The sequence below is a fragment of the Elephantulus edwardii genome, unplaced genomic scaffold (genome assembly GCF_000299155.1).
Source record: "Elephantulus edwardii isolate Elephantulus edwardi_28Jun2011 unplaced genomic scaffold, EleEdw1.0 scaffold00145, whole genome shotgun sequence".
NCBI classification, from domain to species: domain Eukaryota; kingdom Metazoa; phylum Chordata; class Mammalia; order Macroscelidea; family Macroscelididae; genus Elephantulus; species Elephantulus edwardii.
In genome coordinates this window covers 543189-562212 of record NW_006399895.1, presented here as the reverse complement: position 1 = coordinate 562212, position 19024 = coordinate 543189, and the positions used below count along the sequence as shown (strand labels likewise).

The 19024-nt window shown below is 35.4% G+C and overlaps 1 pseudogene across 1 annotated transcript in view; it reads left to right on the top strand.

The window, feature by feature from the left end:
* LOC102843031 overlaps nucleotides 1–19024 on the top strand; it is a 36911-nt pseudogene that overhangs the window by 17721 nt on the left and 166 nt on the right. The window contains exons 7-17 of the transcript XR_438942.1: nucleotides 609–836; nucleotides 1823–1856; nucleotides 6010–6087; nucleotides 7232–7412; nucleotides 9277–9431; nucleotides 9542–9682; nucleotides 11057–11150; nucleotides 12295–12375; nucleotides 16112–16285; nucleotides 17165–17254; nucleotides 17397–17565. The product of XR_438942.1 is annotated as a eukaryotic peptide chain release factor GTP-binding subunit ERF3A-like (transcript). The remainder of the gene's footprint in view (nucleotides 1–608; nucleotides 837–1822; nucleotides 1857–6009; nucleotides 6088–7231; nucleotides 7413–9276; nucleotides 9432–9541; nucleotides 9683–11056; nucleotides 11151–12294; nucleotides 12376–16111; nucleotides 16286–17164; nucleotides 17255–17396; nucleotides 17566–19024) is intronic.

Genomic DNA, 19024 nt, shown 5'->3' with positions numbered 1-19024 from the left:
AAATTGGACAAGAACACTGTTAGAATAAATTTAATGACTGGGGAAGGTAATGGAATTGAGGGGAAGACTGCTAACATCACACTAAATAGCAGCGTTATTCCATAGCCTTTGTGAAAAATTTCCTTCACTTTTTGTAAGGTTATCACCCTTAAGGTTTTCAGACTCCTTTAAGGTGATGATTAAAGTTTATCCAAACTTTATTATTTTATTTGTATTACTTAAAACATCTTCTGAATTCTTTTACGCTTTTCCTACATTGATTTAAACTTTTCTCCTAGTGTCAGGGCATCTTGACCTTGGAATAACTGGGTTGTCAAGGGTGTCTGAACTCTTGTTTACATTTGTCTGTCATTAGGAAAGTGGAGCTTTATTAAAACAGCAGTCTATCCTAACCTTTCTAGTTTTTCTTGGTCAGAACTCTGATGTCATCAGTGAAGTCAACTTGAAGGCTATTAGCCACTTCTTTTGGGAAAGATATTTTTTCCTGATTATATATAATTGGACATTAAGAAATGGAGCTGGATATGCAAAGTTTCATTTGCATCAGCATTTTAAGGTATAGGTGAAAAGTCTTGCAAGAATATTAATTTTAAAATATCTTATTTCAGTAGAAAATGGAGAAACAGAAATGTCTCCAGAAGAATCATGGGAGCACAAAGAAGAAATAATTGAAGCAGAGCCAGGGGGTGGGACCTTGGGAGATGGAAGGCCCCCAGAAGAGAATGCCCAAGAAATGATGGAAGAAGAGGAGGAAATACCAAAACCGAAATCTGTGGTTGCACCACCAGGTGCTCCTAAAAAAGAACATGTAAACGTAGTATTCATTGGTCATGTAGGTATGTTGTACTCATCAGTTGTAAGAGATAACAAAAGTTAGTAAATCATGAAACATAGATATCTTATTGGTAAATTGGGATGTTTTGTGAAAGCAAATTGAATCGAAAAGATTTTTTTTAATTGCATGTTGTGTTTCAGTAACAGCAATACAGAGACTTATCTATGTTTCAGTCAGATAAAAAATGGAACTTTAACTTTTTTTTTAAGTTGACAAAACCTAGCTAATACTTTTGTTCACAATATTGTGATAGCATGGAAGCATGAAGAAGATAATCTTCAGTGTATTTGTGATGTAGAATTCATTTATAGACCACTTGCAATAGTTCCGTATACAGTATATTGGTTAATAACTTGGGCAATAAAGCCTGTTTTCTGTGTGAACTTCTGTTAATTTGATAATTTTAGAGGATTATTGCAATATGCCATCAAGTTGGAACCATAGCTGACCCTCGAGTGTTTTCAGAGGCTGTAAATAGCATAGAAGAAGATTGCCCATGGTGCACCTGGTGGATTTGAACTGCATGCCTTTGGATTGGCAGCATAGTTCCCATCAGTTGGCCACCAGAGCTCCTTTAACTTCATTAGGTAGTTTAATTTTACGTGAAGTAAGAGTAATTTCTGGAGCAAGAACTTCTGAAGTTTCGAAAAGAATATCCATCCTACTTGCTAAAAATGAAAGGAAGATTAGCTACTTTTGCTTTCCTATATATCTCTCCTTGATATTCTCTTGCTATTGTGCTCATAGCTAAATTTCAGGCAGTAGTTATTTATATGATTTGTAAATCATTTTTTAACTACAGTGGTCTCATCAGCCTTGTTTTTCCAAGGAAGATAGTAACTGAGTATTATGTCCACAGTCTTTAGTATAGTTCAGCTGTTTTTTCAAGTTTTAATTACAAATGCTAAAAGGTATTCTTAGTGGTGATAGTGTACATTGCAGGATTTTTGTGTTTTTACTCATGGTTTGCATTTTATTATTACTTAGATGCTGGCAAATCAACCATTGGAGGACAAATAATGTAAGTTGACCTTTTGTGAACCTTTTTATAAATCAGTTAACTTAAATTTGGGTTTTATTTCTTCACTAATTGAGTGCATATGTTTTTAATAGTAATATGTATATTGGGTTTTATATATCCCTCAGGACTCTAGTGGTAGGACTGTGTAGGAGATAAGTCACTGGACTCAGGATCATATGGGACATATGTCTCTCTATATCCTAATCACCTTTTAGATCCTTTGGCAGGTGTATATAGTGATTGGCATCTGAAAATTATCCACAAACAGGAAATCCTGGTGAGAACTATGGCTTCCAAATACATAAAAACTTGAAAAAATACTTAAAAGGCTTATCTCACTGCACAAAAGTCCAAAACACAAAAGTTTTACAGTCACATCTGCAGAATGCAACGTCCCATACAATGCTTCTGTTTCAACACTTGGACAAGTATAGAGATTGCCACCAGCTGGCACAAATATTATCAGTGATAAAGTTATTGTTGTTAGGCGTCATCTAGTCAGGTACAACTCATAGCGACCCTGTGAACAACAGATCTGAACCCTGTTCTATCCTGTGCCTTCTTCACACCTCTGACACACTAGAGCGCACTGCACTAGTCACCTTGTCAGTCCACCTGGTTGAGATCTTCCTATCCTTTGCCAACCTCCACCCATCCAAGCATCTTGTCCCTCTCCAAGGAATAGCCCCGTCTACAAACATGCCCTAAGTATGTGAAGCAAAACCTCATTATCCTTGCTTCCAAAGAGTACTCTGGCTGTATCCTCTCCAAGACATCATTCCATTACATTTTTTACAATTTCTAGTTTTCAAGCTATGTACATTCCATGTTCCAGTTACTAAATGATGTTTGTCATTGTTTTTCTTCCTTTCAACTGACTTCCTGTCTGGTCTCTACCACTACACTACTGTGTGTTCCTCTAGTGTCCATAGGGTTTAGAAAGGCCTGTTATTTAAGAAGTGTCTGGCCAATAATGCTTCCTACTCTATCTTAATCTAGGAGAAAAGGGTTAAATAAAATGCTAGAGAATATCCACTTCCTAAACAACATGCTTCCAGAAACTATATGAACTTTGATAAATGTCGTTAGTTACATAGAAAGTCTTCAGGTCTTTTGTTCATAGGGTCGCTATGAATCATGCTCAACCAGAAGGCAATCAACAGATAACAAAAATGGGGTTCAAGCATTGTTTATATAAACATTTACATGTGAAAGAGTTAAAAAATTAAATAGAAAAATTAGAAAAAGCTGATCTTAAAAAGTAGAAAAAGCTTCAAAACAACTATGAGATATCATCTCACCCCAGTAAGAATAGCAAAATATAACAGAACAGCAAGCAACAGATGCTGGTGAGGATGTGGAGAAACTGGAACTCTTATCCACTGTTGGTGGGAATGTAAGATGGTGCAACCATTGTGGAAGGCGGTGTGTGGCGCTTTCTCAAAAAATTGCAAATAGAGATACCATTTGACCCAGCAGTCCCATTACTGGGAATATACCCCAGAGAGACCATGTCTGCCATCCAAGCAGATAAATGCACACCCATGTTTATTGCAGCTTTGTTTTACAATAGCAAAGAGTTGGAAGCAGCCTAAGGGCCCATCAACAAAGGAATGGATAGAGAAGCTGTGGTATATCCACATAATGGAATACTATGCAGCATGGAAAAACAAGGAACTCATGCAATATTATTCAAAGTGGGTGACCCTGGAGGACATTATGCTGAGTGAAATATCTCAGTCACAAAGGGACGAATACTGCATGGTGCCACTGTTGTAGAATGGGTCTGACATCAGGGTGGGGGTATGACAGAAAAAATAGGATAAATTATGTATATTGTATTGAAACAGATGAGGGAAAGAACAGATTAGAAGTGATACATGATTGAGTATTATGGTTAGCACAGGAATCCAGAATTAAGGTTGCATAGAGAAGTGTACTCGGTGGGTGGTGGGGGGAAGGGACGAGGGAATTGTATACTAATGAAGGAATTTTTTTTCCTTTTTTTTTTTTTTTTCTCTCTTCGGAGGGGGAAGCGAGCTGGTGGGGAGGGGTGGGCAGGGAGAAAATTGTGGCAATGAATGAATAGAAATCCAAAACCTCTGTAAAAAAAAAATAAAAATAAAAAATTATTTTAAAAAAAGAAAAAGCTGAGCTTAAAAAGTAAATATTAAAAAAAGTAAATATAACGTGATGATTTTTTTGAAGGAGAATTTATTTTTTATGTTGTCATTGTTATTTTTCTGGATTAGATAAAAGAGATGTTATTAATAATAACAAAAATTGGGATAGTTAGTAGTTACTGAAAATCTAGTAGCTACAAATAGTCAGATGAGAAGTTTAGAGTTTCATTTCAGATGCCTGGTATTGATCATTGGCTTCCCTGTGAATTGCTGGGTCAAATGGTATTTCTAACTTTCTGAGAAAGCGCCAGTCTGACTTCCATAGAGGTTGTACCAATTTACATTCCTACCAGCAGTGAATAAGAGTTCCAATCTTTCTTCAACTTCACCAGCATTTGTGGATTTTACAGCTTCCCAAAAATTCCTGTACTGTTGCTGCCTTACGCTTAGAGGATGTTGATTAAATGTTTCTGAAAGCAGTCTTTTAAGTTTTAAAAAAAGAAAACATGATTGTATAATCTTAAGTCATGGGAAATCTTAGTCTGCTTTGAATAGAATTTTTTTTAATAGAATTATGAAAGCCAGCTCTTGAATCTGATGGGGAGTGGCTTTTTACTCTTATCTATTAGCTTTTAAGTTGATGTGTTTAAGCAAAGACAGATAGTCTGGCTAACACACCATTATAAGTTACAGAAACTATCTACATATAAAAATTAATCTTGATTAATAGAATTGAAGTGTAGTGTTGGTGAAGCATATGGAATAGCCAACAGACTGCCAAAATAATAAGCAAGTCTGTCTTTGAAAGTAGTAAAACCAGAGTGCTCCTTACAGGCAAGGTCATGAAACGTCATCTCACATACTTTGAGCATGTTGTCTGGAGCAGCCAAGTCCATGGAAAAAGACATCATACTGGGGAAGGTGGAATAGGGTCAGAGAAAAGAAGACCCTCAATGACCCAATGACTAACAATGGGCTTGAGCTTACGGGAGATGGTGAGGATGGTGTGGGATAAGGCAGAGTTCAGATCTTAACAGTTCACCTCAACAGCACTTAACAACAGTATCAAAGAATATAGTTTTACAACACTAAATTTTCATCTCCAAATTTAAACTGTCATCAGAGGACCACGAGTGCTAATCATCCTTGTCTTGTGTACTTAAATTCTTTGGTAATCTTCCTAGTTTTGCAAATTTCCACACCCGATGCCCTCGATCAAACTCTTCAGACGGGGTCCTTAACTACAGATGGCACGGTGGGACTCACATGATGTGTTATATAATAACACTTCTTTTTTGTTGATGAGGCTGTTGGCATCTCACTGACTTGCATGCACATGATTAGAAACAGTTCTGTATGGATGACTACATAGAGACCTCAAAAGATCAAAGTTAAAAAGCAAGAAGGCTTTGATTTAGACTGAGTAAAGGAAAACTGTCAAGTGCAGCTAAGAAATTAACTTAAAAATAAAATTTTACTTTGACACGTTAATAGTCTTAAAATATTAAACATGAAAATATAAGACTTTGTTGCCTGGAAAACACTGTCATTAGGTCCCCTCAAGAATTTTGCATTTGCTCAAGATGAAAAGGGATGTGGCGCCCTTCCCAGCACATCCCTGTCAGGGGAGTATGTGATGCCAGTATTTATATGATTGCTGTGATATTAACGATGACTTACTTCAGAACGATGCTAACTGAAATTGCAGCATTTTGAATCCATTACCAGCTCCAAGGGAGGAAAAAAGCTAGGTAGTAGGATCTTGTAAAAATAACATTCTAGTAATGTCTATGGAGCTGTGACAAAGTCAGCATCAACTCAATGGGACATGACAAAAACTTGTTAAAAACATTGTCAGGTTTCTTTACTTTGAAGATCTTTCTAAATTGTAAACATACCTGTTTCCCTTCTGTGACCTTTCCTCTGTGGTTTTAAAATAGCTACTTCTTTCAGTCAAAATTGCACCTGAAGGCTTTAGAGTTTTTCTAAAAACAGTTATGTTTTTTCTTTTCCCTTTAAATTTTTTTCAGGTATTTGACTGGAATGGTTGACAAAAGGACACTTGAGAAATATGAAAGAGAAGCTAAAGAAAAGAACAGAGAAACCTGGTACAGTGAACTTTATGACAGTATACAATTGCTTATACTGCCTTCTTGAGGCTATTTGTAGTCCATTAAAATATAATTCTTAAGATCTAAAACTGTTTTCTAAAAAGGGAACATTTTTTTCTTCCATATTTATGATATTGTGGATCAATCCTAATTGTTTCTTACCTTACACAGAATATCTGCAAACAGCCTAAATGTCTAGTAATAGGAGACTTGTTGAATAAATTATAAACCACTTAAATGAGATATTATATTATCACTAAAAACTATAAGGGGCTCTGGTGGCACAGTGTGTTACATGTTGCACTGCCAACTGAAAGGTTACTAGTTAAAATCTATCAGCTATTCTGAAAAAGTGAGCTTCTACCCCCAGTGCAAGTTTGGCATGAGTTAAAATTGGCTCAACAGTATTGGGGGGGGGGGGGGGGTTCTGCCTTCATTTGGTTTATGATAACCAAGAATAGGACTTATGTTACAGTGGTGGGTAAGAAAGTAGAAAACAGTATAATTAGGGTCATTAACTCTATAAATAGTAACATGAAAGAACAGGAAATAATAAATAATAAGATTAGTGATGAGAGAGAGGGTCTTTTTCCTCACTGCTTTGTAACTTTACGTTGATAAAAAAAATTCACCGGCCTTATTTGAAAGGAATACTGATGATTTTTTTAAAAAAAATAAGTAGTATGAATTTAAAATGAACATTTTTACTCTAGTGAATTAGTAGTGAAATAATTTCTAGCAGGTAACTATTGCTCTTAACTGGCAGGTTAGTGGCCTTCACTTTAAATTTCATGCACTTCAGAAATATTCCCTGGACAGCCATTTATGTGTTACACTTTGTGCCAGGTATTTAAAAATATAGGAGTTCATTACTGAGCTCTATGCTTGTGGCATTGATTTTTTTTTTCTTTCTGTGTACACTGTCAACTTGTTTTCAGAAAAATGTATTTATCGATTTTGTAATTGGCTGTATATATATATATAGAGGTTCTAAGTATTTGAATAGCTTATTTTCACAGTTTTTATTTCTATCCAGTCTTATTTGTGATTTAAGGTTTTACAGAAAGCTGGATGACATTTTCTTTATTTGAAAAGTAGCTCTGATACTTATGTTTTTAGCAGTACTCTCAAATTCTTCCAGGTATTTGTCTTGGGCCTTAGACACAAATCAGGAAGAACGCGACAAGGGTAAAACAGTAGAAGTGGGCCGTGCCTATTTTGAAACAGAAAAGAAGCATTTCACAATTCTAGATGCCCCTGGTCACAAGAGTTTTGTCCCAAATATGATTGGTGGTGCTTCTCAAGCTGACCTGGCTGTGCTGGTAAGAAAAACATTTTCATTCTTGTGTACTAGAAGCCCCACTTGAAATTGAATTTCAAATATAAAAGCTAGTTCTATTTGCAGAGAGTTAAATGTCATAATTACTTTTACTAATCTACTCAAGAAATTTTTATCATTTTATTTATTTATGAAAGTGTGCTTCAAATGTTTTCTCTCATGGTTTTCTAACCTCATATTATCCATTACTGTGTCAGACTGAGTATCTTGAATGCCAAGCACAGCATTATTATTGTTGTTGTTGATTGCCTTCGAGTCGAGCACGACTCATAGCGACTCTATGAACAGAAAAGGCTTGAAGGCCCTCTACAACTATCAACATTTATCCAAGTTCATAGAGTTTCTGGAGGCAAGTTGTTTAGGAAGAGGATGCTACTCCTGCTTCCACCTATTATTGGTTGAGTCGACTGCGATGCATAGCGATCCTATCTACAACAGCTCTGAACCTTTCCTTGTCCTGAGCCAGTCTCACTAATTGTGACACACCAACCCCCATCACCCCAGTTACTGTATCAGTCCATCTTATCCAGAGTCTCCTTCTCCTAGCTGTCCATCCACCCTTCTGAGCATGATGTACTTCTCCAAGGACCGAGCTCTCCTGGCCATGTGCCCAAAGTAAGTGAGGCAGAGCTTCAGTCTAGCCTCCAAGGAGAGACTTGGTTTCACCCTCTTCAAGACAGACCTATTTGTTTCCTTTGCCATCCATGGTATGTTCAAGTTTTTTTTCCCCAGCACCATAACTCAAAGCATCTATTCTTCTTCTGTCATCCTTAGTTACTGTCCAACTTTCTGAAGCATAACAAGTAATTCAGACAACCATGGCGTGGATTAGGTGCACCTTTGTATCTAGACCGACATCATTGCTCTTCAGTTCTCTGGAGAGTTCCATGACAGCAGATTTTCCCAAAGCAGTTTGTTTTTTGATTTCCTGACTGCTGGTATTAAAAGTGCTGATTGTGGATCTGAGCAAGCTGTAATTACTAACAACCTCAGTTGTGTCTCCATCTATAAGGGTGCTGCCACTTAGCCTAGTGGTGAGAGTCTTTGTCTTCTTGATGTTGAGCTTAAATCCATATTGAAGACTACGGTCCTTGAGTTTGCAGCAAATGGTTTAGGTCTTCTTCAGTGTCAGCAAGCAAGGTTGTGTCATCGGCATATCGTAAGTTGTTAAGGAGTCTTCCTCCAATCTTGATGCCACACTCCTCCTCATAAAGCCGTTTCCCAAATGATCTGTTATGCATACAGATTGAAAAGGTACGGGAAACAGGATGCATCCCTGACACACTCCTTTATTTTGAACCATGCCGTTTTCCTTGCTCTGTTCTGAGGACTGTTTCTTAGTCCAAGTATAGGTTTCATAAAAAGCACGATCAAGTGTTCTGAGATTCCCATTTTCCTCAAGGTTAGCCACAACTTACTGTGATCCACACAGTCAAATACCTTTGCATAATCAATGCATTAGCTAAAACAATTTGTTTAGCCTGCAGTCATTTTATGATTTTGACAGTAAAGTACACTAAATCTCATCAACTGCAAACCATGAGCATCAGGAACCTTGCCCTATTCTGTGCCATCCTCCCCATCTTTGAATGTCAGTCCATCTCACTGAGGGTCTTCCTTTTTCTGACCCTCCACCTTTCCTTGCATGGTATCTTTTTCCAAGGCCTGACCCATCCTGATAATATGCCAAAAAGTAGGGGAGACAAAGTTTCACCATCCTTGCCTCTAAGGAACATTTAGGTTGCACTTCTTCCAAGACAGATTTGTTCTTGTGATTGAAAAGATATTTTACTGTTAGAAAGTTATATGTAAATGTATAAAAATTAACTTTTGATTTCTTGTAATAGGTAATCTCTGCCAGGAAAGGAGAATTTGAAACTGGATTTGAAAAAGGAGGACAGACAAGAGAACATGCAATGTTGGCAAAAACAGCAGGTGTAAAACACTTAATTGTACTTATTAATAAGATGGATGATCCAACAGTCAATTGGAGCAATGAGAGGTAAGATTAAGTTTGCCTTTTTTTCCTAGGGGTTTTCCAAACTTTGAGTGTTTTAAATAATGAAATTAATTGCTTTATATTATAATTGACTTGTTTATACATATTCATAGATATGAAGAATGTAAAGAGAAACTAGTGCCATTTTTGAAGAAAGTTGGCTTCAATCCTAAAAAGGACATTCATTTCATGCCCTGCTCAGGACTGACAGGAGCAAATCTTAAAGAGCAATCAGATTTCTGTCCTTGGTACAGGTAAAGAGCCTTTCTGTCCTTTGGTTTTGTGTTTTTTTATAAGTGTGTCTTACTAATTTAGGACAAAACTGACTCGAATGTAATATTGGCTTTTAAAATACAAGAACCTTTTCCCATTTTAAAATTAGGTTAATTGTCCTTTGATTGACCTATAAGTGTTCTTCATATAATCTGGATCCAAGTCTCTTATTACATACATGATTTACAAGTATTTTCTCCCATTCTGGAGGTTTTTCCCTTTTCTTGATGGTTACCTAGAAGCATACTTCTAATTTTGATGAAATAAAATTACCAGTTTTGCTGTCATATCTGTGAATCTGTCATATGTTACCTACCACTGCTAGGGCATGAGGATCTATTCCTATTTTCTTCTAATTGATTAACATTTTCAGTTAAGTTTTTGGTGTATGTGAAGTTCTGTGTCTAGGTTCATTTATCTTGGTAGTGCTTGTTGGATTGCCCTTTGGCATGAGTTTATTTTCTGAGTTCTTAATATAGTCTGTATCTGTTGTTAGTCCAGTATCACACGGCTTAATTGCTAAGATTTGTATTAAGTTTGACACAGACACACTCTCCCCTCCTCCAAGATAGTGCTGGCTATTCTGGGTTCTTTGAATGGTCATACAGATTTTGGCATTAGCTTGGCAATTGACCAAAAAGCTGCTGGGATTTTTGCATTGAGTCTGCAGATCAATTTTGGGAGTACAGGTAATGTCCAACTTAAAACATTTTCAAGCAATAACAAACCATATTTAAGGCTGTCTGGTTATAGTATTCTGTGTATGTGTATTTAAAATTATTTTTTAATGTAATTTTTTTTGTTATTTTTTTGCAGAGCATCTGGTGGAAAATGTATATTTTTTAAAAAGTTTTGCTAGTAGTGGCTTGCTGATGTTCTATCAAATAAAATGTTTCCAACCTCCAAAGATTGAATTTATAAAGATACTGATAAAAGACAGAAATCAGGGAATGACTTGTATTGCCATGTCTGCAATATTAAGTCCTTTAATCTGTTACAGTTTGAGAGAAGAAATTATTGTGTGGAATTGCAATATCTAGGCTGTGAAAGTACATGAAAATGAAATATTACTGTGTAGTTGTAGTTATTTTATTGCAATATAGGTTGTTTGCTATAAAAGATTTTTCTAAAACCTTACCACTTAAGTTTATAGGGCAGCCTTTTCATTATACTGATCTGTTTTGTAATATTTTTAGTTTTCTAAGGAATAAAATTCAGTCAATAATAAACTGAGTGAGAATAATATATGCATAGAATCAAAACATTGTAACCATGCTGTTATGTAAAATGACAGGTTCATTTAACTTAATTTTGATACTTACATTAGCTTTAATGGATATGTTATATTTTTTTAGTGGATTACCCTTTATTCCATATCTGGATAATTTGCCAAACTTCAATAGATCAGTTGATGGACCAATCAGGCTGCCAATTGTGGATAAATACAAGGTACACAATGTGTTGGAAAAAATTGGATTTTAGGGGAGGTGGGATCATTCTGCTTGTTTTTTGGTTGGTTTTTTTGGGTTTTTTGTTGTTTTTTTTTTATTTTAATGAAAGTTAAAGACATAGGGTTTCCAGTCATTCATTGTTGCACTTTTCTCCCTGCCCCGCCCCAATTCATTCTTCTCCTTGAAAAGAAAACTCTTTCATTGTTATACAATCCTTCTCCCCAAGTTCCACTCCACTATGCAGCCTTCGCTCTGGACTTCTGTAATGACAAGAATACTCATTCATATAGCCCTTTTAAACAGTTCTCTCCCTCGTCTGTTTCAATGCAGTATACATCGTTTCTCCCCTCCTTTTCTGTCTTCCCCCAACCCTGATGTCTGTCCTGTGCAGTGACCCTGTGCAATATTAGTCTTTTGGTGACTGAAATATTTCACTCAGTATAATGTCCTCCAGGGTCTTCCCTTTTGTATAATATCTCATGAGTTCCTTTTTTTTCAATGCTGCTTAGTATTCCATTGTGAAAATATACCAGAGTTTCTCTATCCTTTTGTTTGTTGGTAGGCATTCTGCTTTGTTTTTAACAAAACCTTATTTTATATATATACACATATATAAATATATATGACACATGATTTTTTTAATAGTTATATTTTATTTAATGGCATAAATATAACAAGTTATTCAAGCAGTTCACTTTTAGAGTTTCCCAATAGAAGACTAATCATGTCCTAAAGATAAACTCTTTCAAATAAAACTGCTAAACCTAGGTGATTTATGCATCAAAGCTGATGGGTATTTGTTTTGTTTTGCTTTGTTATCATTCTTTCATTACTTGGTTAAATTCTTTAATGGGTATTATTTTTAAGGAAACAGGTTCAGAGATTGAAAGGAATTTATACAAGCAACTCAGCAGTAAATTCCTGTGCTGTCTCTTTGTACCATGTCTTCTTTTTAAATCTTAGGCATACCTAAATAACACTGATTTTTCATAAGCTGTAAAATAATGTCAGAGTTTATCTACCCTATATTGAGTAATCTTTAAACACTGTATCCTTGAACTGATGAGTAAGCCCTACAGATTGTCACTTTAGGTTGTTAAGAGGAATAATAAAAGTCTGAAGCTTGAATTTAATTTCCATAGGATATGGGTACTGTGGTCCTGGGAAAGCTGGAATCAGGATCTATTTGTAAAGGCCAGCAGCTTGTGATGATGCCAAACAAGGTATGCATTGGTAATGTTCTTTCTCCCTTAGTTGTCCTTGAAAATACTGGCAAAGAACCAGAACTTTTCAGAATCTTAGGGATTGCCATTAAGAGAAACATAATTTTGTTTTTTACTGATGTCAAGTTCAAAATGGTGTTAACTGCTATTAAGTGAGAAAAAGTTATTGGAAGGGTCTGTATTAACACTTTGTTAAAGCTTTATTCAGTTTAGAGCCAGATGTCATCATCATCAAGAAGGTTGTTCCAACCCTATTATTTTCTAGAAAGGAAACAGATCTGAGTGCTTAAGTGCTTCATGCTTCACTTCAGTTAGCAAAATGTGAACTAGAAAGGAAAACAGGAATTTGAGGATTTTGGGTGAATGGAGGTTCATTAAGTTTTTGTGTGCCATTGTTGAGTTGGAACCGACCCATAGCTGACCCTCGGTATTTTTTCAGAGGCAGTTAATCTCATGAGGAAATTGCCCCTCCTTCTCTCACAGAACTGCTGATAGACTCCAACTGTGTGCCTTCACGATTGCAGCACAGCTTCTTGTTACTTGTTGACTGCCTTCAAGTCTATCTAGCACGACTCATAGCAACCCTATGAACAAAAGGGTTATAACTATCGACATTTATCAAAGTTCATAGACTTTCTGAAGGCATGTTGTTTAGGAACTGGATGCCATTCCTGCTGCTTGCCACTAGGCCACCAATAACCTGTCTAAGCTTTGCACTAGTTTTGGAGGCAGAGTTGCCCTTTATCCTGACATTATCGATACTGGTGGCCTGGTTGGTAAGGAGTTGTGCTGCCAACTCAAAGGCAGGCAGTTGGAATCTACCACCTGCTTCAAGGATGAAAAATGGGCTCTCGTGTGAGTGTTATTTATACCTTCTTAAAACTCACTGGAGGGTTAGTTGTGTATTCATCACTAAGTTTCATTACAACATGCAAACTCAACATGAATTATTCCTTTGTGTTATTACTGCTCACTTGTTGATAAAGAAACCTATGTCATATGGATGTTGTTGTTCACTACCACCAAGGAGATTTCCCATCTTTTACTGAAGAATGAACAATGGTGGATTAATCCACTCACTGTGGGATTGGTAGTACAATTCCCTATCTACTACTTGACCACCAGAGCTCTTTCTAGGATAGTGTTCTCCAACAGCTCTAAGGATGTTACTTTTGTAGGAAAATAGACTGAGAATTTCTTTACCATCTTCATTCCAGAGACAGTGAATTACGAAACTTGAGCTTTACCTTTAGGCTTCCATTGCCAATCTAATGTACCTTATAAATTACACCTTTTACACATTAGAGAGTATCCTGCATAGTATCTTGGTTTCAAAGTGTTTTTAAGGGAATTGAAGGATGGCAAGTGAATGAAAATAACTGTCAATTTGAGTCTGTGCTCAATTTTTTTTTTTTTTAAATAGAGGAATCACAAAACTGTTTCATTCAGAAAGACAGAAGAAGGTGGGTTGGGACTGGCTACTGACTGGATGTGCACATGTCCCTCTAGAATGATAACATGTTTAAAATAGTCTGGATGGTTGCACAACCTTGTGAACATACTATAGATGCCACTATTCTACTATTGGGGAAAAACCCCATAACTCACTATTACCAAGTGAATACCCAGTTTTAGCTGTAGCCTTAATATACTAGTAAAAGAAGTGGTGGTTCTTTGTGGAAGCTATCCCTTTATATAGAATAAATGGGCAGAGGTGGATTTATAATAATACACATGTAGACTGTCCCACCGTTGTTAAGCTAGCCTGAGAAAATCAGTTCTGTTTTGTTTTCCTGACTCAGTGGAACAAAGCTAGAATATTGTACAAAAGACAGATGTTAAAAGTATCTCTTGGTCAAATTCAACTATTTTTTTTCTTTTTACTTCGACAGTAAAAGAAATTGTCCCAAAGTGAGTTACCTTAATTATTGGTTTACAGAGAACTTTTTTGATGCCTACAATTGTCATGTCTGCCATCACCTTTCCTTTCCTGCCTTTACTGGATGGACCACAGCAGTAACATGAAATACCAAGAACATATGACACAGAAAACATGTGATGGAATTTCTGTTGCTTTAGTACACATTCAGTGGGTTTTCAGTTTGTGTACCGAAACATTGAGATAATCAAACCTGTGAAGTTATATAGTAATGTATGTTCCCCCCGCCCTCAGCTCTGGTAATCTGCACATTAATTTTGGAACAGTTAAGATGTTCAATATATCTGTATAAACGTTAAATCCTACATTGTAAAGAATGTGGGCTCAGTTAGGATCAGATAATTTGAATGTTCATAAGGACCCTGACTTGGTCCAAAGCTGTTTTGAAGTGAGAGAGGATACCATACCTCAGTCATCTCAGGTACGACAGTGGCACCTGTGAAGCCAATTGCAAATATCTTTTGCAAACATTAATCACTCTAGTATAGCTACTTGTTGGATCTCCAGAGAAAGAAAATAGGGGTGATTTGTTTTTTTCCATCTTAAATATCTTTGATAAACTTCATACTTTTATATGCATAGAATTGAGTATTTTTGTCAAGTTTGTTGGTATCAATTTTGGGTATTAGGGATTAATTTAGGGAGTTCTGGCTTAGTGGTATCATGTAATTCAAATCTACCACCTGCTCTGCATAAGAAAGATAAGCAGTCTGCTCCTGTGATTTACAGTCTCTCCAAACCCATTGGATGGTTAGTTATGGGTTGCTTCTTATTCAGTTGCACAAAAGTGACACATATATTAAGGTAATCTTTTTACTAGCTCCACTGTCCAAATAAAAGGCTGTATTTGGGGAGATAGGAAATAATACTTATATTTGCAGACTGTGGAGCTGCTAATGTCTACTTTTTTATCTTGCTACTATGAAGAATTTAGCAATATCAAACTACGGCTTTCTTTTAGTTCTTGGAATGACAACACAGACAGGTGTGATTTAAGCATAAACTATCATGGGAAAGAAAACTCATTTGGGGGCTAACTGAAATTAGCAGGTGATAGTTTATGGAATTTCTTGCATTAGCTTGATTCTGGATTCTCCTCTGTTTACTCTTATGAGTTATTTCATTCGGCCTTGACAGCTCTTTGGTTTTGTCTTATTCCTTGGTGTATGTTTTTAAAAGAATCTTAATTTTTCCTGGGGCAGAGGGAATATTTTAGCACATTTTCATGATAAATATTAAAAGTATATATACAAACATAAAATTTACTATTTAGTACAGTTACACTGTTGTGTATTTATCTAGTTATAGTTGCAGGACATTTTCATCACCTAAAAAAAAGAAAACTTTGTCCAGTAATAAACAAATTGGTATGTGTTTAAAGCTTAGTAAATAATTTTCAAAATGCAAGCTTCTGGTATTTGGTTCATATGTATTGGAAAATATATCTCTTAAGCCCTCATTCAACAGTAATAAGAATTAAATCTATAAAATTAAAACTCAAATGTTAAAGTTTTTCAGTTTTGAAAAAGTAAAAACGGTGACTGCTGACTTACATAATAGGGAATTCAATTTGGAAATTATATTCTAAATGATAATAACAAATGGCAAAAATATTTTTAATGCTGTAATAATACTGTTACATTTGTCTTTCATTATAGTCACACAAATGTAATTTTATACTTAAATGAGTATTCTGGCTATTTTGCAACCACCAAAACCAAAAAGGGATATTTCAGTCTCTTTAGCAAATTCTATAGCAGTAAATGTGTTAATTTATTATCTTGATTTCTTTCCAAGCACAATGTGGAAGTTCTTGGAATCCTTTCTGATGATGTAGAAACTGATTCTGTAGCCCCAGGTGAAAACCTCAAGATCAGACTGAAAGGAATTGAAGAAGAAGAGATTCTCCCAGGATTCATACTTTGTGATCCTAATAACCTTTGTCATTCTGGACGTACATTTGATGCCCAGGTAAACGAGTTAATTGTTGTAGTTGTCATTGTGATCTGTATTGTCTAAATGAAATTAGAATTAAAAATGTCTTTTGTCTTGATTATTGGTGATATACCACTTACCCATATTAGTATGTAGAAAGGGAATGAAAATAACACAAGCCATGTAATACTAGAATTTATATGTGTCTATGACAGCCATGATACATATCTCACTTAATGCAGCTTTCAAGATGGTGTATCTATTAATGGTAATTTTTAGAATACATTACCATTTGTTTTGTAAAAACAGACAATAACAGAAATATACACATGCTTAACCTTCTGCTAACAATGTCCTTCACTTTAAATAGGACACAAATTGCCTTAGAAGTAATGATTTGTCTACTCATTCAGAGCAAATTACATTCCAGAGAGGAAAAAATTGCAGATTTTGCCCATGTTATTAGTAACATTCTCCACAGGAGCATGACAGTAAATAACTGGTATACACTGACAGGATTTTTGAGTTGTATCTTAACTAGTATATATAAGTTTGTTTACTTTTATTGGACCCTAGGATATTATTGAGAAAGGGGTAAAGCTATGAAAAATTACCATCTAAGAAAATCAGTAGTGTCTGAGCTGTAATAATTAACACGATTCCTTGGGGAGTGTAAAGGAAAGACTTCCAAGACAAGGTCAACATGCTGTGCTTTTTAAAGTTAGATAGATGCTTGCCAAGAAGATCAGTAGGGTAGAGGGTATTCAAGTTCATGCTTTTGAGGTCAGGCAACCTGATCCATAGCTTATAACAAAAATAACTGAAGTCAGTATCCTCTTAGATGGTGTGCTATACATTTTAAGGAACTTTTTTTTACTGTAGAGATAAAAATGAAGTGTTTTGTTTTTTTAACAGATAGTGATTATTGAGCACAAATCCATCATTTGCCCAGGTTATAATGCGGTGCTGCATATCCATACCTGTATTGAAGAAGTCGAAATAACAGTAAGTTTGTTTTAAGATAAATTTCCCCTCTGGTTTTAAGGCTACTTAATCATGATGATTTTTTTTATAGGTAATAATGATACAGTCTTATTTGCACTTATATTAATATTTTTAAAATATTTTTCTTACTCTTTTTGGCTAGGCCTTAATCTGCTTGGTAGACAAAAAATCTGGAGAAAAAAGTAAGACTCGGCCCCGTTTTGTGAAACAAGACCAAGTATGTATCGCTCGTTTAAGAACTGCAGGAACCATCTGCCTTGAGACCTTTAAAGATTTCCCTCAGATGGGTCGTTTTACCTTAAGAGATGAGGGTAAGAGCCTGCCTGATGAAACTTTGCTGTAGTGACTGTCATTCCACTAAAGTACACACTGCCAACGAGTTCATACAGTAAATTCTTCATGAGTTGAGTGAATTGAATAGCAGACATTATTTATTTCAGCATGCATTTCAACAGTTAGTGCCTCTGGATAAAAGTAAGAATTTTAGTTTAATTGAAACTACAGGGATTTATTTTTTCCGAGGTTGTGTATACATACATACATAATGCATAAAATATACTTTTTAAAGATTAATTTTTCAGAGGTCTAATATTCATGTTCATTTTTATATTTCATCTTACTGATTATGTAATTCTTTGGTGTTATGAAAACATGACTTACTAAAGATTTTTTTATAGATAGGTAGAAAATGTTTTAACACTGTGGCTCAATTCAAATATAGATTAGGTGATTAACATTGTAAAGTAGGATTCTATCTGACATTTATTTGAATATTTACTCAGGGTCTGAAACTTGGGCACTGGGACTATAATGATGAATATGTTCATCTAACCTTCTGAGAAAACAGTGTAAAGATAATATTGACTGTACTAGTAAAACTTCTTGTTGAGAGTGAAAGTAGAATTTTTAACCCTAGAATCCTCTATCTAAAAACTTAGTTCTTAAGATTTTGACAAAACTCAATGGAAGCCCTTTGATTCACAGAAATCCTCCTCAAAGGATGTGTTTTCCCCCCAGTTGCTTAAGATTGAGTTTGTGTGTTACTGTGATTTTTTTTTTCCTAAAAAAAGCATTATTCAGAGGTTTACATGTGTAACTCCTATATCTTTTTCACTGCCAAGTAGTATTCTATTTTGTGTATATTCTATATGTTGTTTATCCAAAGACAAGTAGTATTCTATTTTGTGTATATTCTATATGTTGTTTATCCAAAGACAGGTAATTAAGAGAAGATAGTCTTCTTTCCTGGTTGTCCTCTAAAAGACTAAAGCTAATTTTCATATTTTCTGTCTAGTTTTTTTGTTTGAAGGGAACTCTAGTGGTGTATTCTGTAGTGAGCTGCATTGCTAACCAATTATTGTACCTCTCTGGCCATTTGAATCAGCCAGTGATTCTGTAGGAGAAGCATGAATAGTCTCCTTTTATGTGATTTGCAGCCTCTGAAAACTTACTAGAAGCTGAACTAGGAGTCACTTCCAAATCCATGGCACTTGAGTTTTTCCAACACTGAAATTTTGAAAGCCGCTTATAAAGCCTATCTTCAAAATGTGTCTGAAAGGCTTTGAACAGACCACCTTTAGGCTAATAGTTGAGCACATCACCATTTTTGACACCTAGGAACCCTTCTAATGAGACTCTCACACTAGTTATCATATCCTTGTTAGTGAAGTCAGCTAATTTGTAATTTACAGTGTAAAGGATTTTTTTTATCATTTAATACTTTACATAGACTTATTACTGAAAGGTGTTTTGTTTTGTTTTTATTATTTT